Here is a 22,590-nt window from a genome sequence, read left to right on the forward strand (position 1 = left end):
CCTACTCTGAGATGTCGGGGGAGATGAGTTTAGCTCTTCCACTTTCAATTTTATTGAAGGAGGAAAGGATGGTGTAGCTTCCAAATATCTCTCACACTCCCTAACCACTTCATCTTTCGATTCGATTCAATATATGTAGAGTGAGTAAGGCATACCTCAAGTGGTAGCTTTAGAAATTCAGCTCCATAAGTCTCGTCGGCTATAACCACGTCTCGGTCGTTTATTTGAAAACAAGAATGTACCTCGGAAGGGAATACCATAGATTTTAATACGTCAAAATTGACCTATTCCTCGCCGACCCTCAAAATGAGTTTTCCTTGCTGGACATCAATTAAGGTTCTCCCCGTCGCAAGGAAAGGTCGGCCCAGTATTAAAGCGATCTCCTTGTCCTCCTCTAGATCGAGTACAATGAAGTCGGCTAGAAAGCTGAACTTATCAACTTTCACCAGTACGTCCTCAATGAGTCATCTTGGGTATTTAATAGATTTGTCCGCCAACTATAGAGAGATGGTGGTCGGCTTTGCTTCTCCAAGACCTAGTTTCCTAAAAACAAAGAGAGTCATTAGATTAATACTTGCCCCTAAGTCACATAAAACTTTATTAAAATAGGAATTTCCTATAGTGCAAGGGATCATGAAACTCCCTGAATCTTTCGACTTAGGTAGCAACTTCTTTTGTAAAATTGCACTGCTCTCCTATGTCAGCATTATAGTCTCATGCTCCTCCAACTTCTGCTTATTTGATAAAATATCTTTCAAAAATTTTACATATTTAGGCATTTGCTCTAAAGTTTCAATGAGAGGAATATTAATATGCAGTTGCTTAAATATACTCAAAAATTTAGAGAACTGATTATCAATCTTATTTATTCTTTATCTTGTGGAAAATGAATTGGTGGATCATAAATTGAAGGAGAATAAGTTTTAGATATATAAACTCCATGTCTTTCTTGGGTTTTGCAACACCTTTATTCTCTTTAGTCTTCTCAACTTGCTGGTCGATCGCTTCCCGCTCTGTTGTTTTCACCTCGTACTTAGTTTCCTTCTTCTCGGACTCTGCATTTTCGACAGCTTCTACATCTCGCTCGGTATTTACTGTTTGTGGCTGGTCATTTGTCCACCCACTTCTCAATGTTATAGCTTTGACATGTTACTTCGGATTGGTCACAATGTTGCTCGGTAAAGTCCCTGTTGTCCTCTCAGTAAGCATGCTTAAGAGCTAACCGATTTGTGCCTCAAGATTGTGGATTGAAGCCGAGTTGTTTTGGATCACCATATTAGTCTTTTGGATCACCATATCAGTATTTTGCATGTACATCATAATCATATCTTCAAGTGTCGGCTTCTTCTCTTACTGTGGAAACTGTTGAGGTGGTCTAACCGGCACTTGGTTATTGCTCCATGAAAAGTTAGGATGATTTGTCCATCCTGTATTGAACTTGTTTGAATAAAGATTGTCTTAACGTTGAAAATTGGACATGTAATGGGCTTGTTCATACCTCAGTTGGGCAAAAGAATTCCCCACTTGGCAATCTACACTTGAATGACTTCCAGTGCAATGTTCACAAACAACATTAGTTAAGTAGCATTAACATTCATCTTACCTAGTTGTTGTGATAGATTTGCCATCTACGCCACCAATGTGGTAATAGAATTAAGTTCAAAAACTCCGGCCGTCTTTCTTGGCATTGCTCTCTCCGCAAACCATTGATAGTTGTTGGATGTCAATTCTTCCAGAAGTTCATATGCGGCCTCATGAGTCTTGCTCATTAATACTTCTCTTATGGCCGCATCAACGATAGATTGATTTATGGGTCCCAAACCATTGTAAAATGTCTGTAATTGAAGCCGGGCTCGGAGGTTGTGATGTACACTTGTGCAATAAATCCTTGTATCTTTCCCATGCCTCATATAATGATTCACCCTCAAATTGGGTGAAGGTAGTGATATCATTCCTTAACTTCACTATCTTGGCCGAAGGGAAATATTTTGCTAAGAATTTTTGTGCCAACTTCTCCCAGGTGCTGGTAATACTGGGCGACAAAGAGTTCAACTAAGCTTTTGCTTTCTCCCTAAGTGAGAAAGGAAAAAGTCTCAATCGAATCGCATCATCTGTCACTCCGTTGTGTTTAAAAGTATCACAAATTTCTAGAAAATTTGCAATATAGACGTTAGGATCCTTTTGTGACAGCCCCCCAAACTGGATGGTTTGCTGAATCATTTGAATGATGGCAGGCTTGATCTCGAAGTTATTGGCTTGTATAGCTGGCCACCTTATACTAGATGTCGCCCCATTGACAGAAGGCATAGTATAGTTTCTTAATGCCTTGTGCTCTTGGTTGGCCATATTAAATTTAGATGTAGTGACTTCTTTCGCTCAATTAATGGTGTTTAATCTTAGAGCTTTCATCACAAATCACATCTCGGTCTCATTGTAATTCAATAGAACGAACAATAATTAGCTAGAAAATTGCAAGCACTAAGAATAAGGAATAAACACTCAATCATGGAAATATTGAAAATATGATAAATTAGAATATAAATTATGTCTTCAATGCTAGACTACATCAAAGGTCTAGAAAATAAATTAGTTCATAATGAAATTGAAAAAAAAAAACAATAAAACTAGTATTTTTCGTTGGAGTCAGTTGATGAAGCATGCGGCTCTCGCCTCTACCCTCCAGATCCGTCTCCTTGAAAGAAACTTAAAGAATATACTCTAGAATACTTTTACTCTAAAACTCAAACTTTGGCTCAGACTCTCCTCTCAGACTCTCTCTATTCATCCAACAAGACGGTATTAAATAGATGTCAAAACTCAAATCCAGAAATAAGATAAATGCGGCTACAATCTAGCCTAAAGATCTGGAAAATAGTTTCTAAATATAAATGTTGACATAAAAGAAATTATTCCAAGAATAACAGAATTATCTAAAATGAAAGATTCAGTAATAAGCAGCTTGATTTATGGAGTTCGGGAGGATTTGGTGGTCAGCACATTGATTGTAAAACTCAGAAAGGTCCCATCAGGTAAATGCCGTGTGTGCTGAATATAATTGGCGTGGAGGTCACATACGAGTTGGCGTGGAGGTCATAAATGAATGGGCATGGAGGTCACAAACAAACGGGTGTGAAGAGATAACTGGTCTCGTCGCCTACCAAGAGGAAAGACTCTCGACCGGGATGATAGAACCCTCTCACCAACCTATCAAGCGGTAAGGCTGCTCGCCTTTGCTAGTTGATGTCCATGATATCGTTTAGGATGGTTGCTTAAGTTGGTCGTTTAGACTAGTCGCCCAATCTAGTTGCTTGGATTGCGCCAACTCTTCGCACCAGGAAGTAAAATATCTCACTTATCGCCCAATTCTGGTTGCGTGTCCTCATTGGTCTAGATCTGTAGTCTCTTGTTTTGTACCAAAATGCTCTCCTTTCGTACTAAATCTTCTCATTCCTTCAAATCCAAGAAAATAAAGAAAAACATATAGAAATAAAATAAAATCAATATTATTGAAGGAAAAATGACACTTTTCATAAATAAAAGAGTCATAAAATCACATAAAAATCATACTTATCACATATCTTGAAGGTTTTTGGGTGATTTGGTTTTATTCAATGCCTAAGTGTTGGGATTGCAACGTCCATCCTCGTGGTGAGACTTTAATAAATAGTTTTAAAAAATGAGACAAGAATTACTAAACCTTTTTACTTTCCTTCCTAGGATATAAAAGATTGTATGCTTAAAATTAAAACATGATTTCTATATTAAAAGAGAGTCTACAACATAAATAATTAAATTAATCACAAAGTCGTTTTACAAAATATATTCTTTCATAGATTACATAAGCATGCCTAGGCTTTTGTCACCCTTCCCTTAGGTCATGTTTGTCTTAACGTTTTGTCCAAATTTTGTTCCTGGGAAGAGGAGGGACATACATAAAAATCAAATGAGTCGAATACTAAGTAAGCATTACTTCATACTATAAAACTATACTAATATAAGTTTTCATTCATGCATTCATCATTCCTCTACATACTTAACATAAAATATTTATTTCTTTTGAAAACATTATAAGGTGGTGTTTTTCTTTAAAAAGGTTTTCATTTCTCATAAAACAGTTCTCACTCCTCTTACATTCCTTCATAAAGTTCTAAATGATTATACAATATTCAATTTAACTGTTATAACTTTTCCTATGGCCGATACACATTATTACACCCCGTATGTTGGGGTTAACGGTCCTTTGGACTCAAATTCTGCCTGTAGCCGTCGGTTGGGAATCCCTTTCAGTCAGAGGGCAGCATTGGGTGCAGTACCAGAACTACTTGCCCAACATTGCAATCTACCTAGTCCATTGGTACCATCATTCATTCATTCAGTCATGGCTATTACATTGCTTCATACATTAAAACATTCAATCCTTTCCTTTGCTTTTAGTCATTTCTTTTTAATTAATCAGTCCATTTCATTTCATAAACATCATTTTAAAGCATATGCATAAACATCATTAGTAAACATTATTTCGTAGCATCCTTTAAACATCATTTCATAGCATCATTTAAACTTTAGTTCATGGCCTCATTTAAATATCATTTCATAGCGTCATTTAAATATCATTTCATAGTGTCATTTAAATACCCTTTCATCGCATCCTTTAAACATCATTTCTTAGCATTAGGCATAAACCTCAACAATTCATTTCATAGAACATAACGACAATAGCTACTACATATAATATTCATCTCACATGCATACAACTGTTCTTGAGATGCATAAAAATGCGTTGTCAAAGGTCATTATATACGTATATCTTAAAAAATTAATACTTTAGCATACTTTCATAAACCATCATTTCATTTCTAGGAAACATTCCATTTTCCTTCATTGCATAAAAGAATATTTTTCATAAAAGCTTTTCATTTGATTTTCATATCATTTAGAAAATTCTAGAAAAGTATGAACATAATACTTACTTAGACTCCATGCTATTTTCATTTCATGAAGTCCATTCAAGTGTGTGTTAGATGGCAACCTACATGCATACATAACCTTAACATCATACGCTTTTCAAGTGCATATGCAACTTAAAATTAGCAATGCATAAAACTACCATTGACTTGTACTTCCTTCACATAGACCCATTCAAGTCACACTTCCAACACTTGACATTCAACTTCATGTCCTTATACCTTAAAGTGAATATCTATGTTTCACTTTAAAGATCAAGGCACAACCCTATCAACTCCATCACTCTCTTTCTCCATTCATTCATAATTTAACCAACACTTCGTCATAATCAAACCATGCATAATACACAATTTTAAGCCAAATTTGAGGCTGAAATATTATATGCTCATTCTTAAGACAAACTATCTATTACATATGGTAAATCTATTAGGCACATGCGTCCAACCAATTTACACATGTAACCTACCATTTTTATCACCTAAGATCAGCATACAGTCTAGCCAAACACTCACTTATTTTTACAAGCTTCCTACTAGCCAATGTATCCCAACCAACAAATCACTGTATTCAGCACATCCAAACTACATAACTTATCCCAACACTTCACACGACGTACACAACATACGACCACATCATGAACTACACAACATCCCATCACTTCACATGGCATCTGACAACTTCACAAACTGCACAGTGATCCATATCTAATCTCGTCACTTCATAACACACTACCATATAACCAACTACAGTAGATTGTACAACACCCAATCACTTCACACTACATACAACCAAAACACAAACTACATAACGATGCCCATCACTTCACACTCTACAACCAAATCACAACTATACCATCCACAGATCACAATTCACAACATAGCATATTTCACAATATACAATATCCCATCACTTAACGTCATACCACCAATTACGACTACACAATCTCAACTTCACAAACATAGGAAATTATCGAGATAAAGAGATATAAATTATACCTTAAATTGAGGGACTGAGAGCTTGTTGCTGCTGCTTATTGTCCGGTGGTCTCTTGGTGGCAAAAACAACTGGTTTGGGCTGGGTCACAGTGGGGAGAAAGATAGGATGTGTGTGCGCTGCCATGGCAAGAGGGGTATTTTTCATTGCTTGCGTGGTGCAGGGATGGTGGAGGCTCATCCCTTGATGGTGGTGATGACGTAAGGGCTGGCTATTATGTGTAGGCTACCATGGACAATGGCCTAGCTAGCCATGCACGGTGGAGAGAGAGTGACATAGAGGGGTTTCAATCTACACAGGGGTTGTCGGCTAGTAGAGGATTGGGTTGCTCACAATGGGGTGAATAGAAAGGTAGAGCTGGGTTGAGATTTAGGTGGAGTTGCGGCGACAGTGGGTGGCTACAGAGAGAGGAAGAGAAATAGCGGGAGAGAGAGAGAGAGAGAGAGAGGAGGGGTTTCTTGGTCGACGATGGCATGCTCGCAGATGGGGTGCCGCAGATGGCGGTTGCACGAGCTGGCAGTAAGGGAAGAGAGGTAGAGATCGGGGAAGGGAGAGAGAGGGATTCGTTGGATGATGTGAGGCCGTGAGGGAGAAGATGCTAGTTGGCCGGCGACGACATGAGGGTGGATGTGGCGCTGTCAACAGTGGTGGTAGTGTGCAGTGTGGCGAGGGAGAAGAAAGAAAGCTAGGGGAGAGAGAGAAAAGAGGAAAAAAGGCATGGAATTAGGATTTTTGGAAACTAATCTAGGCCTTACATCTTGGGATTCCTAACCTAGATCCAAGGTGGAGATTAAACATGGATAAATAAACTAACTAAATAATAAGAAAATGAAATAGATCATAATATTTCTTGATCTAAAAATATTAATTTTTATCATAAAATAAAATAATGAAATTTACTAAATATTTCTAAGAGAAATTAAATCATCTAAATAAATAGAATTTTAACATAATTTCAAATGATGAACTTTAATAAATATTTCTAAGGGAAATAAAATCATTTAAATAAAATGAACTACCAAAAATATATTTTATTTTTGAGGCTCCAAAAATATAAAGAGGCTTACTTTAAAAATTAGGCTTGGTTCAATAACACTAAAAATACTCCATTTAAAATAATTTTTGGACTCATAAAAATACTAAGAAGATTTTAAAATAATTGGCTCAATTAAAAATCATCCACTAAATTTAAAAACAAGGATTCAAGATTTAAATCGTGACGGCGAGAGTTGTGACCAATTGAGAGGAAAAGGAGCGGTTGGTCACAAGGATGAACTCGTGTTGCATAAATCTAACTTGTAAACATGTTCCAAGATCAGATTTATGAGTTTATACTTGATGGTTTTTTTATCACACATGCATGTATAGAAACTATAGGGTTGAAATCACAAAAATGGTCACCAAATTGCATGCCATAGGTTGGATGGTTTTGGTATAGTAGTTGTTTGATTCTTGCAATTGTAAAGTCATAAACGGATTTAAAACTTAGAAAATATGAGGTTTGTGAAATTTGGTGAATTTTGGAGCCCAATTGCAAATAGTGAAAACTTAGGACCTAAGTGTCAATTTCGGGAAAGTATATGGGCAGTTTCATAAATACTGAATTTTTGAACCTTTTTATTATGAACATCTTCCTTAGATATGTAATTCTTAACTTAGGTTAACTTTCAATTACAACTGCACCAATTTTCTAAGTACCTGGAAAATTTGTAAGTTAGCTTCTAACTTACTCTTAGATAATTTATTTATAATTTATGTAAGCCACATTCATGATATAAAAGTCATTTTGAGCATGAAACATCATGATATATAATACATTGAGTATTTATTTACTTGCTTACATGACGTATGCAATTTTCACCATTTTAGCATATTATATGAAATTACCCTTTTCACATGAAGCATACTTTACAAGCAAATGTTATGAAAAACATTTTCAAGCATAGCATGAAAAAGAAATTTTTTCATGACCTTAAAGGCTAGGATGAGGAATTATCCTAGTAGAGCTCATCTGTCCACTCTCGAGTGATTAAGAATGGAGTGATAGCTCTTGGGTTGACAAAGAACCATCAACGGGCTTCAAATGGATTATTTTTAAAGAATGCTGAAGTGAAATCATTTATGGCACCTAATGATAGTGGGTGCATACGTTATGATGAAATGTTATGATGGAATGTTATGTTACCAATGCATTGGGTTACGATGCCCGCAGACAAAGAGGTAATGTCAACGTGAGTTGTGCTATTGTTACCGGCAGGTGCTCACTGTGCATATGAGGAACTGTGTTGCTGACATATGTTATATTAATGATGTTAGGGATAAGAAAAGATGTTACGTTTTTGAAATAATAAAGTATGAAATATTCTCTTTCAAAATGTCATATTTTTGAAATGAGGAAGTGAAAAAAGAAATTCTCTGAAAGAGAATGTGCATTAAAGTTTTTTTAAGAAATGTTGAGGAATCTGAATGGGAGACAAATGCAGATGTTTTTGTATAGCATGTATCTCATGTTCATCATTAATTATGCATATATTATCTTTGTGCAAGTAGGCTGTTTAACTTACTGAAATTTCAAGTAAATCTCACCCTTGTAAACCCACTACCATTTTCTCCAGAATGGTAGAAGTTGTATTAGGACTAGGTTTCAATGAACAAGATGAACCGTTCGTTGGCTTCAAATGGTTGAGGAGGAGCCTGATCTGGAGAGGAGTTTGGACTTGATTCTAACTTTCATAGCAATGGCTCTATATACTATAGAGCGGAAGCGAGAGTTAATCTGATTATGTAGATTCTGTTTTATGGAGATTCTATCTCCCACATTATGTTGAACTCAAGTGGTCCTCTTAAGTGAGGAAGTACCTATTTATGATTTATAAATCATTGGGATGTTTCGTTCATTCTGACATCAATTATTTTTATCACCCTTATTTGTGCTGCGATTATTTCATATTGCTAGTTGCATACTAGGATGCATTGCATATTAATTGTCACAAGCAGAGGTACGTAACCTTGAGTTGTATTTCCCAACGCTCCAAGTCTCCATTCCATCCCAAGCGGAGGTTGGGAGCATCATAGACTAAGATCTTGCCAAGTGTTCAAATGAAACTTCTTTAGATTAGTTTGTACATTCCACATTGTGATCTAAAAACAACTGACCTACGTGCCACATGACACTTACATAAGAGTCATTATTCACTCCAAAAATGATGAAAATAATTTTGCACCATAAAATCCTAAATAATTCTATAAAATTTGAAATGTACTTCATTTCACAAAATTCAACCCTAAAGTGCCTCGAACAAATCAAAACGTGTTTTCGAACAGTTGTTGTCCAAAAAATGAAAATCGTTTTATTGCGCTATAAAATTTTAAATATGCATCTGAGACTAATGGTGCAAGTGGTTTATCATTCTCACATTCCTAAGTACCTCAAATAAATAAAATTGGGTTTTTGACACCTAAGTGGGCAAGAAACTGACTATGCTAATAGATTCAAGCATATGTGATTGTTCGATTCGTGAAACCTTTCCGAAGTTTTCATGATGATGCTAGAGCCTAAAGAAATTCATCTACTGAATTTCTGGCTAGTTGTTACACACATCATGTTTATTTCATGTTCAGTTTGGTTCACGTCAGTTATAATCCATGTCAGTTGAGGTTATGTCAACTCATGTCGTATTAATTGCCAAGTTACATCACGTTCACACATGTTCACGTTAGCATTTATGTTTTTACTGTCATGCATGCATCTTTACACTGCTAGTTGAATTATTTGTTAACTTGCTGAGATTTGTAATCAAATTGTATTCCCAACTAATATTTCTCGTGGAATGATAGATCATGTGCCAAGATTAGAAGATGTGACAAAGGGTCAACTGGAGGAGGTCAATTAGGCGGCCAACACAACTACGCGGAGCTCATCGCTTCGATGCTCTGTTTTATCGATAGAATTTTGTCTTCCTTGGCCAAGTTGTATAAGCTACTTGATGGACTAGCCTTGTAATTATATTAGTCTTTACATGTACTTAAGGAACACTATCTCCAGTACTTATGATGTTACAGATCTTTTGGATATACACTGTAACTTTTGAACGTCTGTTATCTTAAGATTATGAAATATGTTTGGATGTTTGGGCTATATCTTATTTGGTTCATAGTATTTCTCAAAAATAATTATCTGTTGCTAATATTGCATGTTATTAGAAGCATGTTAGGTGTATTGCATCTTTATTTGTCACGAACGGGGGCAAGTAACCCTGTGTTGCATGTTGCAACCTTCAGAGTCCACAAAATTCCAGGAGGAGTAAGGGGCGTCACAAACAGAGACCTACCACCGTGCGTGTTGTTTGGGCAGGATTGGTCCTCCTTCCTTTCCCTCCTTGATCTACCTTTTTATCAAAGTCTATGGGTTAGGCAATTTTGACAAAACCTTAATGAGAGTCAATGCTCATAAAGATGCATTAATACCGTTTCAAGTAACGAAAAGGATGAACACATATAAGTAGTGTGTGGCAAGGAATCATCCTCTCAAGTAAACACATATGTATTCGTAAGCATGGCCAGGAACCACCATCAAAGGAATTACCCTCTATGCAAAATTCATTATACATAAATATCACTGAGGCGAGGAATCACCCACTTTTCAAGCACTTAAAACTCATCATATTCATCACATAAATGTTTATCACATAGACATTCATCACCTAAAAGGCTAACGGGGAAGCTGCTCCAACATTCAAATTTGGGGAATCACTTTCGCCGGACCAACGTGCAAGCTGAGTCTATCCCAAACAAGTCGACACTCACATAGAGATATACATGTTGCAGTGGAAAAATAGACACCTAGCTAACCAACTCAAAGACACCACACGTGATATTTTGGGGAATTCTCCTTCTTGCTATCAGGTGAGGTCTACACGATACCATCCCACCCTAATCATCATGGGGACTCTCTCTCTACTCATATGAAACTCGTGGCAACACATCGTAGGATTGGTCCGGGGACTCTCTCTACCCCATCATTGATGATCAACACATGATAAGGTTCACACACCCTGATATCACACAAAATTAATCCAAAACCAAAAGATATACTCAAACATAATGGCAAAAAAATTTAACACATAATAAAAAGGGGGAGGTTATAGAATATGCATATGTCAATTTTATACATTCTCACAATATTCACCCCACATTCTCCAGCACTATCTTAGAAGCTAACCTACCTCACTGTTTAGAATTACCAGGAAAGCATTGTGCTCTTCTCTCTTTGTCTCTATTGAAGTCTATTGCTTCCTTCAAAGAATCTGACTCCAAGGACACTCAGGTGGTTGCGATCTAAAAAGTGAGGTTTTGTCCCTTGTTCGATCCCTTTTATTGGGCAGGACTATTAGATATCTTTATGAAGTACTTCTAACTTCAGGCATGCTTGAAAATGGGTCCTTTAATCTGAATCATCACACTGCAGGATGACAGAGACTAATTGCAAGTACATGGTTTGCATATCCTTATGGCCTGCCTTACTTCCAATCCTTAGTCTCTCCTAGAGTGACGATCACCTACGTGGCATTGGTCCATACCTCGGGGTTAGATGATATGATCTGCCAAGTCATAACCTTTTCTATAGACCCATTACGAATGTGATTGTTCAGATCGGGTGTGGGCTTTTACTTACGATATTGCCACCTTCTAAGCATTCCTGTGTTTTTCCAGAAGGCTCCCATATCTGCCTCCGTCCTTCCTTGATCGTTGCTACCCTTGGGCGAGTACCTCTCTTTCTCTCCCGAGCTACTAACCTCCTCATGGTCGAGGATTTGACGATGCTTTCGTTCTCCTTTGACTGAAGAGGGGAGTTTCCCTCATCTAGGTCAATAGGCTGACCTTCACCATCTATGATCAGGACATGGGATGACTCCTCTGCCTCCTCCAGTTGGGTTCTCTCATATCCTAACTCCTTCTATAGATTTGACTTCATAGGACATTGTTGAATCCTCACCCTTGTCCTCATCTTACTCATCACGTTCCAGCCCCTTCATGTTTTTGTCACCATTTCACTCCTCATGCTTGAATGTTTTGAAATCTTTTTAAGTAAACTCTTAGGAAACTTCCTTTGTTTGAATTGTTCCTCTTTGAGTCTAGTTTCGATTGATATATTTTTGAGATTTTTATTGGCGTGTTGGTTGTTGAAAATTTAGTTTGAACACCCAGAGGTTATACTAGGCAATAGATTGGATGATGTTGTGAGATCTTGATGTTTTGATAAACATTTTTTTAAAGTTAGGACTTAATATTCATATGATGAAATTATAACACATTTTTATACATGTTATGAGTTGATTTAATGCATGTTAGCATTTTTATTAAGGAGTTATACATATTTTCGATGGACTTGAAATTGGAACACACTATTAAGTTTCTGTTTTGATATGTTGATGATGTTTGATTCTTAAAACCTAGTCCTATGGCTACAAAATTCTTATATGATGATTCTAAGACTTTCATTTAGATGTTAAGGGGTTGTGATTGAAGAGAGTTGGTTTGAATAATTATTGGAAGCATGTTTTGCATAAAAAGGTTCATATATGGCTAGATGTTGAAGCTTCCGGGTTTGAAGTTTTTATCAAGTTTTTGCCATATGACTTTTGGATTTTATGATAGGATCATGTCTGGGACTTGATTATATAACATTTAGTTTTATTTTTTGAGGGTTAATTGTTGAATATTTTGGATTTGGAGTATGTGTTCTAAGTCAAGAACACATGGTACTTGGTTTGGACCATAAGAGCATGCCAAGTAGTTTCAATGTTGATTTTGTATTCTTGGTTGATGATTCAAGGCATGTTTATATATTGGCTCAGAGTTATAAGCATGTAAAGGTAGTTTATGGAATTTTGGAGTCTATTGGAAAGGAAATAGTTCAAGAGCATCAAAGAGTTGTTTGAAATTTGGTGTTTTAACATCTCCTTACCATGAGGAGTTTATACTTTTTGTGAAGTGTATATTTTGTGGTCTTATTATGATTTTTGAAATATTTGATGTGATCTTTAGATGTAACATAAATCGATTGAGTATGTAGTTTGAGGTTTGAAAGAATTTCAACAAAAATCAAGACTTTTGCATTGAGTATATTTCAGCCATTGCTTGGTTTATATGGTTGGGTATTGTTTTAAATTTTTCTTACTTCATATTAAGTTTAAGAACAAAATTTACATGCCTCATGTAAATTTTGGTAGAACTTGGAGTTCGTATGTGAAACCGTTAATTTAGGGGCAAATTATCATTTCCCACTTGTACAGGATAAAATGGTAATTTTTTCATAAGTCACTAAGTTTTATATTTACAAGTATTTGATGGGATATTCTAACCCTTAGAATTATCTCATTTTAGTCCAAGTTCTTTCATGTCTTTTTACATATATTACACTACAATTGCTGTAAGTTAGCCCCTAACTTAGTTTTAGGATATTTGTGTGTGGTGGTAAGAAACATCATTCACATTTATTATGTTTATTATAATTGTTATGTTATGTTAGGTTATGTTATGTTATGTTATTTCATATCATGTTTTGTTTCTAGTACATACTTATTTTTTACATGCCATATTATGTCATGCTATGATTTATTTCTAGTACATGTTTATTTGTTACACGTTAAGTTATGTCATGTCATGGTTTATGTTCTAGTACATATTTCTGTATTACACGCCATGTTATGCCATGCCATTAGTCACAAGAGCATCTCACATCATGTTATGCCATGTGATTAGTGATATGAGTCCATCAATAAATATTTTCTCAGTCACTCATGCATGGGATACTCATGGCATAATCACTATGATTGTCTGAGTATCTCCATTGATAATTCATGCAAAGTACTTTCAGTGTAATCATTCTGATTGTGTGAGTATCTCTGATGAAATACGTTAGGCGGAATCATTTTGATTGTTCACCTATTTTTAACGAAATAGCTTGCAAAATCATGTTGATTGTCAGGGCATTTCACGTTCATTTCAATTCAATTCATGTCAAGCATTTTCAGTTCATGTTGCATTCATATCAATGTTAGTTCATGTTAAATTCAGTTCAGTCAAGTCATGTCACATCCATGTTTAGTCACATATTTTCAATCAAGAACACTTCATGTTTAATTAACTAGTTTATTTATGGAACAAGATTTCAAGTTGATGTTTAGTTCAAGTTCAGTTTAAGTTCACGTCATGTTCAATTCACGTTCAAGTCAGTTATAGTTCATGTCAATTCAGTTCAAGTTAGTTACAACCCATGTTAGTTCAAGTAATGTCAACACATGTCATGCTATTTGCCAAGTCATGTCACTCTCGTTCATATTCACGTAAGCATTCATGTCTTTTTATTGTGATGCATGCATCTTTATACTGTTAGTTTTAAGTTGGCTGTTAACTTGCTAAGATTCATAATCAAATCCCACTTGGTAGTCCCAGCTATGATTACCCCTAGAATGGTAGATCGTGTGTCAGGACTTGGAAAGCTAGCAGAGGATCACTTGGAGGAAGGCGATTAGGCCACAACGCGATGATGAAGAGATCATCACTTCAATGCTCTAATTTTTAGATAGGATTATGAATATCTTATTCGAGATACGTGAGCTACTCATCGCACTTGCCTAGTAGTTATAATAGTTTATTAAAGTACTTAAGGAGTGTTGTCTCTAGTACTCATGTTGTTATAGATCTTTTGGACAAGCACTGTAACTTTTGGACAGTTGTTACTATATGATTATGAAGTATACCTATGGGATATGTTGTATTTGCTACATAGTATTGCTCAAGAAAAAAATTATCCATCGTGAATATTGCATAATGCTAGATACGTTGCATCTATATCTGTCATGAACGGGTGTAAGTAACCTTGTGTTGCATGTCTCAATGCTTCAGAGCCCTCCAAATCTCAAGTGGAAATTTGGGGCGTCACATCATCGTTGGAATCATACATCATATTTTCAAAGTTTCTGAGGTCAATATGTTGCTCGACTTCCTCATCATTGTTGTCATAAATGTGTCCATATATGAGCAATCATTCTCAATGAGTCAATGACGTCGATGATCCTGATGTTTTAGGCTCAAGATCGGTGGCTCGCTCCTCGGCTATTGAGGGGTGGCGAGGTAGAAACTGCTCCTCATGAGGAAGGGCCTCACCATTCATATTCTGTAACACCCTGCCTAATTAACCACTAGGATTAACCCTTAAACATTTTAGATTAGGTTTTTTATTTTGGGTTATTACTTACATTAAGGTTGATAGTGAGGTTAGCCTTAATCTTGACACTAAGTACCATTAAGCTAAGGATTAGAGAAGCAAGCCTATTAGTGAATTTAGTGAGACTTTTAGGACCTTAGAGCATTAATGGGCCTAGCCCAAGAAGCCTTGAACCAAGCCCATAGGGAATTCAAGACTTGGTAACTCGCCTTAGCCCAAGCTTAAGGAAGGCAAAAGGTCTTTGGGCCAAACTTAGTGTAGAATAATCCCATGGATCAATTAGGCCAAGTCAAACCTTTTCAAGCCCATCTTAGTGGATCTTAGGGTTTCTTTTCAACCCTAAAAATCTGGAAATGAGGCTCTCTTATTCAAGCCCAAGAACCCATAAGCCATGAACCCACACATTTGGCCATTTTAAAGCCCACAAGGCCCAAAGCCATGTTTGAGTTTATTTCACCATTCAAGACTAAAAGCCCAATACACCATACCATTCATTTCCTTAAGCCCAAATCATGCCCTAAGTACCCAAATTAAGTTTTGAATGTTGGCTAAGACCATTAACCATCATACTTGAGGTTAGTGAACTTTAAGCCATGCTTTGAAACTTAATTTCTTTTAATCTTTTCTTAAACTTATAATTTGAATTTTTCTTGAATAATTATTTCATTTCATCATACTTAGTAATTACTAATGCTTAGCTAAACCTTCCAACATGCCATTAAGAAAAATGACATGTCAAACCCCAAACTTACTTGGACTGTTTTTCCCTTAGATCCAATATTTTTGTGGCTTGAACTCAAGGGTAATATGGTCCTTAAACACCTCATGAGACCACTTCAAACCTAATTTGAGCCGTTTTTGAAATTAGTTACACAAACCAATTCAATTGACCAAACCGAGTGCACCTTAGTCTTGTTTGAGTGGGAACCAGTTGGGTTGGAATTTAACCAACCATCTGCCATGGTTAAGCCACCACCCCATGCCACCTCCTTCACCACCAAATCCCCAAGAGGTCCCATGACAATCATGAAAAATTGACTCAGTTTTTCCCACCCAAAACCAAAGTCCAAAATTTGCCAACCAAAACCACCTGAACTCGCCGGGTTGCAAGGGTGGTTTCAGTGACTTCTTGTCATCTGAACCATTCCCCACGACCTAGAGACCTCCATAGGGCCATGGTGGCTACAGTAGGGAGGAAATCATGGTGGTTTCAAGCCACTATTCCCCCTGCACAAGGTGACTCAAAGCCTTGGAAGCAAGCTAGAAACATTTCAGACTTGTGCACTTCCCACTTCACCCAATCATCAAGCACCAAGGCCAATGTCCCCTCCACTCTTGAACGCTATAAATTCCTCCCTCACTTCCTCATTGTCTCTACACCTCAGTTTCAATCTTCCTCTTGAGTCTCGAGAGCATCTCTCCCACTTAGTGAGCAATAGAGTGAAACCGAGTGAGTCTTGGTGAGTTCTTGAGTATTCTTGAGCAAGGCTATCTTGAGTGCTTGGAAGGCCATGAAATTTGTAATTTTTCTTGCTCTTGCTCTTAGTTGGCATGTAAAGCTCTGTTTTCAGGTGTTGGTGTGAAATTTGATTGAGTTTTGAGAAGATTATCATGCTTAGTTCAAAACCGGGTCATTAAAGGGTGGTTTGAATGTTTAAATGTTTTTAAGTGAAAATTTAGCAATGGCATGTCTTAAGGATGATTTGATATGATTTCTTAATATTTTAAAATGATTATGGAAGGTTTGATTTGTTATTAAAAGCATGCAATGATAGGTTTTAAATCTATTTTGCTTTGATCATCAAGTATGAATCGGTTTTGAATAAATTGGAGACTAAGGATATTTTAGCCATGATTAAGTATTGGGATGAACTTTATTGCCCACGGATTAGCCTTCATTATGTCATTTAATATTTTAGTGATCATTTGTGATTAAATAAAATGCCATATGCAAGTATTTATAGGGATGAATAGTTGAAAGCACACTTGCGCATTAATTAGAATACATGCCACGGGTTGGGACTAGTTGGACAAGTTTCACTTTGATTTTTGAAACTCCAAGGGTATAGGTGATTTTAGAATTTCAAAAATATGAATTGCATGAATTTTGGTTAAATTTGGAGTTCGTTTGCAATTAATGAGAATTTAGGGCCTTAACGACAATTTTTGAAAGTCTAGGGGTATTTTTGTAAATACACATTTTTTGAAACCTTTGATTTTGAACCTCAACCTTAGAAGTATTAATCCTAAATTAGTATGCACTTGATTTCAGCTACTACGACATTTTTCAAATTACTCAGAAAGTTTGTAAGTTGACCTCTAACTTACACCTTGATAGATTTATCTATAAATTATTGATAAATATTTCATTCATATTTCAATTATCATTTTGAGTATAAAATATCATGTTATATGATACAATGAGTGCATACTTACTTTGCATGTGATATTTTTCACCATTTTTGCATATTGCATCTATAAATATCATTTTTGTATGAAAGCTTGTCGTATATGCACATTTCATGAAAAACATTTTTCAAGTATAGCATAAAAATAATTTTTTTCACGACTCCAAAGACTAGGATGGGAAATTATCCTAGTGGAACTCCTTGTCTACCATGGAGTGTTTAAGAATGGAGTGGTAACCCCTGGGTTAACGAAGAACAGTCAATGGGCTTCGAATGTGTTCTTTTTAAAGGACACCGAAGCGAAGTCAACATGTTATGACACCTAACGTTGGTAGGTGTACACGTTATAATTTTTATGATGTTATGTTATATTACCAATTCATTGAGAATGAGTCTATAGACAACGTAGTTTCAACATGAGTTGTACTACAATCACCAACAGGTACTCATAGTGCATATGGGGAACTGTGACGTTACCACACATTATAATGTTATTGCTAATAATGATGAAAGCTTATGAGGAAGTTATGTTTTCAAAAATGATGGCAAAAATGTTTATTAAAGGAAAACTTATGTCTCAATTTTTCTAAAATGTTGAGGAATTTGGATGGGAGACATGCATACTGATTTTTCTTCTGTATTTCAAGCATTGCATATTTATCATTCTTCATGCTTAATTTATCTTTGTGCACATTGGTTGTTTAACGTACTGAGATTTTGAGTAAATTTCATCCCTTGTGGGACCACTATAGTGATAGAAGTTGTGCCAGGTCTTGAGGAGTTCAAGCTAGATGGAGCACTGGATCCGACTAACTTGGAATGATAGAAGTTGTGCCAGGTCTTGAGGAGATCGAGCTAGATGGAGCACTGGATCCGACTAATTGAGAAGGAGCCAGACCTTGAAAGGAGATTGGATTTAATCCTAATGTTTATAGCCCAAGTCCTTTATGCTTTCGATCACATGAAGAGAATGATTTGACTTTAACTCTTAGTTGTACTAAGTCTATGCTACATTGGTATTTTGAACATGATGTTTACTAATGAAATTAGGATGTTTTTAGTTATTCTGGCATAAGTTATACTTTCACCTTTATTTCCACTGCGATTATTGCATACTACTAGTTGCATACTAGGATGCATTGCATATTAACTATCATGTAAGGGGTATGTAACCTTGTGTTGCATGTCCTAACGCTCTAAGTCTATGTTCCATCACAAGCGGAGGTTGAGGGTGTAACATATTCCTTCCCGTCTCTATCAATATCCATGACGTGGGTGCTATGGTGCTCCCACTTCTCCATGATCTCATACTATCCATGTATCTTGGACTTAATTTTCCCTTTAAGGTGAATCGGGTAACTCCTCTCATAGGAGACACTTTCACATAAACCCAATCATCGACTTCAAAACCTAGACTCCTTCTTCTATTATCAACGTAGCTCTTCTACCAACTTTGCGCCTTCTTCATTCTTTCTTTGATCATTAGGACTTCATCCTTTATCTCTTGCAAGGCATCCGATCCAGTCACTTTGTATTCCCCAACTTCGTCCCAATTTCCCTCATGCTCTAGAACATAGGCCCTAACATGTCTTCTAGAGTCTGAACCGTGCTCTTGGTCTGTCCTTTTGTTTGAGGATGGTAGGCATTGCTGAATTTTAGATTGGTGCCCATCAAACTCTACCAAAATCGAGACATGAAACGAGGGTCTCTGTTTGACATGATTGTTCTTGGTACTTCATGTAGTCTAACAACTTCTGCCACTTAAATCCTTGCCAATCATTCCAAAGAATTTGCAATCTTGATGGGATGAAGTGGGTGCTTTTAGTCAAGTCAACTATCACCTAGATAGGATTATTCCCAACTGCTGTTCTTGGAAAATTCACCACAAAATCCATTAATATATCTTCCCACTTCCATTCTAGGATCAGAAGTGGCTGCAAAACACTTCTCAGCTTCTTATATTCTACTTTAACAAGCCTACAGACAGAACACTTGTTAATAAATTATGCTACATTCTTTTTAATTTCCTCCCACCATAAATGATGTTTCAGAGACTGATACATCTTTGTACTACTAGAATGGGCTGTATAAGGAGTGTTTTGAGCCTCACTAGATCCTTGATTTTCATGAAATAAATCTTCAAGAATTATAACCATATACCTCATATTCAAGTTCTAACTTGATATAAGTGTTAAATCTAGCATGACTTGGCAAATATTTCATCCAAATAGCAACTCCTACCTGAGAGCCTCTAGATTGAGTTTTAAACAAACTATTACATGTATAACAACATTTCATCAAAGATCTAAACCAATATTCTCCAAAAATAAACTCTTAACAAATAGATCAAAGCCTTAATAACAACATATAAGAAGATCAAAGCTATTAGATCAAGTTTCTAGAACCAAAAATCACAACTTCACCAAAACAAAAACTCTTTTGAGTCATCTAGTTTCTATCACTTTGAAATCATTCAAAACTCTTTTATAAAAGCATTAACATACTATGAATCCAAACCTAAATTGCATATAAACATGTTATCACTTCAACATAGCAAGCTCTACCCAAAATTTCACCAACAACTTCATAAAACTTTCAAACTTTCACACAAACATCAAAATTGTCATCACAGAGAACTTTGCATCATCATACTTAACTTTCACCAATCAAAACTCCATGAAAAATTTCTCAACATATACCCACATAAACTATACTCAAAATAGAACAAGATTCTAGAAGATTGAGCCATATAAAATACTCATAAAGGGATAGAATGTAACAACCAAACAACTGGCATAAACTGTCTCAAGAACTCTCTCGGTTTGCTATAAAAAAACTAAAGAGAAATGTACTAAGTGTAGAATGAAATGTAAGGGGCGTGTGATATAAGAGAGGGGCTGACATGAAGGGTGGCTGAGTGACCCTTGGACGAGATGGTTTATAGCATGTAGAAGTGCTTTAACCAAATGATTAAACACTTAATCAAAACTCGGTGGTTTAGGGTTTGGAACCAAGTTTAGGGTTTCTGCCAACACATGGGATTTAGGGTTTTGGTGTGATTCCTATGATTTATGAATTCATTAGGGTTGAAATCCTCTTTTGGTTGACCAAATAGTATTTGGTTGAAGGAATAGTGTTTAGAATAGGTGGCATGATCACATGGCTTGATTTAACCTCCATTTCATACACCTCATTTTTCTCATGACATGTGTCCTACTACCATTCTAATGAATGGCTAGAATTGTGCCATATGTCCAACTAAAAAATAATCCTAGTAATTCTAAGTGGATTTGGATATTTTACAGATGATTTGATGACTATTTGAACCAGTTGCCACGGGGCGCTCACCCGGGTGCTATTATTTACCAAAACATCTCAAAACTTTTTATTGCACCATAAAATCCTAAATAATCATAAGAGTGTAGCTGTGCAATTCATTTTCACAAAATTCAACTCATAAGTGCCTTGATTAAATGAAAAGGCACTCCCAACTACTATTCATCTAGAAAGCTGGAAATATATATTGCCCCGTAGAGTCCTAAATATTCATCCAAGTTTAATGGTTCAAGTGCACATAATCGTAACAAGTAGTAAAGTGTTTTAAAGAAAATGGTTATCGAACCCATAGGGAATAAATATGCTATAGAGTATTGAAATTGACTAAATTAATTACTATTTGGAAAACTAAAATTTGAAGAATGGTTTATCTAAATTAAACTGAAGAAAAGAACATTAGAATTAAGATTTTAAAAATAATAAGAAAAGATCTAGAGTGTTTGACTTCACCTAGCAAATCCCACACAATTTATTCTTCATTGTTATAGAATCCTAATTATCCCAAGCTGATGATAAAAATCTCTTAACTATTCAATATTTTCTCTCAAACAATATCAAAAATATTTTTAACTAATAACTCTATATCTCTATGTGAATTTAACTAATTGGAGACTCATTAAGTTTTTTGGATTTTTCTTGAAATCACACTAGTCGCGATAAAGCATTTATGCTTTCGCTTAATTAATGGTATTTAATCCTAGAGTTTTAATCACAAATCACATCTTGGTCTCATTGTGATTTAATAAATCAAACAATAGTTAGCTAGAAAATTACAAGCATTAAGAACAAAAATAAACACTCAATCATAGAAATATTAAAAATAAAATAACTTGAAATATAAAATGTGTGTTCAGTGCTAGGCTACATCAAAGCACTAGAAAATAGAATTAATTCATAATGAAATTAAAAAGAAAAAGAATAAAACTGGTATTCTTCGTTGAAGTCGGTTGATGAAGCATTCGACTCTCACCTCTGCTCCCCCATATATGCCTTCTCGAAAGAACACATAGAATAAATTGGAACTCTAAACTAAAACTCAAAATCTAAAACATAAAAACTCTCAACTTTGATTCAGAACTCCAACCCCCTATTCATCCCACAAGTTAAGATTAAATAGATGTTAAGATTCCAATCTGGAAACAAGATAACTGCGGCTACAATCTCGCCTAAAAATTTGGAAAATAATTTCTAAATATAGATGTTAACATAAAAGGAAATTATCCCAAGAATATTGAAATTATCTAAAATGGAAGATTCAGTAATACACGACTTGAATTGCAGAGTTCAGGAGGATTTGGTCGCCAACAAATTGATTGCTAAACTCAGATTTGGTGGTTAACAGCTGGTTGATCCCCGTCGGGAGGAAATATCTCACCGAGTAGATGTCATGTACAATTAATATAACTGGCGTGGAGGTCACAAATGAACAGGCGTTAAGGTCACAAAAATCACACGGCCCTCTCCTTGCCTACCGGGTAGAAAGACTCCCGACCGGGATGAAAGAATCCCCTCAACTTTTCTAGTTGTTGCTCACGATGTCGTTTAGGTTGGTCTTTTAAGTTGGTCATTAGACTAGCTGCCCAATCTAACCACCTAGAGCCTTGTTGCCAAGTCTTTGAGTTTCTGGTCGTGAATTTCCTTGCCTACTGAGAGGTA

The 22,590-nt window shown here is 36.0% G+C and overlaps 1 non-coding gene across 1 annotated transcript; it reads left to right on the forward strand.

The window, feature by feature from the left end:
* Positions 1-1,857: 1,857 nt before the first annotated feature.
* LOC121243783 lies at positions 1,858-1,962 on the forward strand. The gene has a single exon (XR_005936271.1). It is a non-coding gene; the product is annotated as a small nucleolar RNA R71 (small nucleolar RNA).
* Positions 1,963-22,590: the final 20,628 nt, after the last annotated feature.

Source organism: Juglans microcarpa x Juglans regia, chromosome 8D (genome assembly GCF_004785595.1).
Source record: "Juglans microcarpa x Juglans regia isolate MS1-56 chromosome 8D, Jm3101_v1.0, whole genome shotgun sequence".
NCBI classification, from domain to species: domain Eukaryota; kingdom Viridiplantae; phylum Streptophyta; class Magnoliopsida; order Fagales; family Juglandaceae; genus Juglans; species Juglans microcarpa x Juglans regia.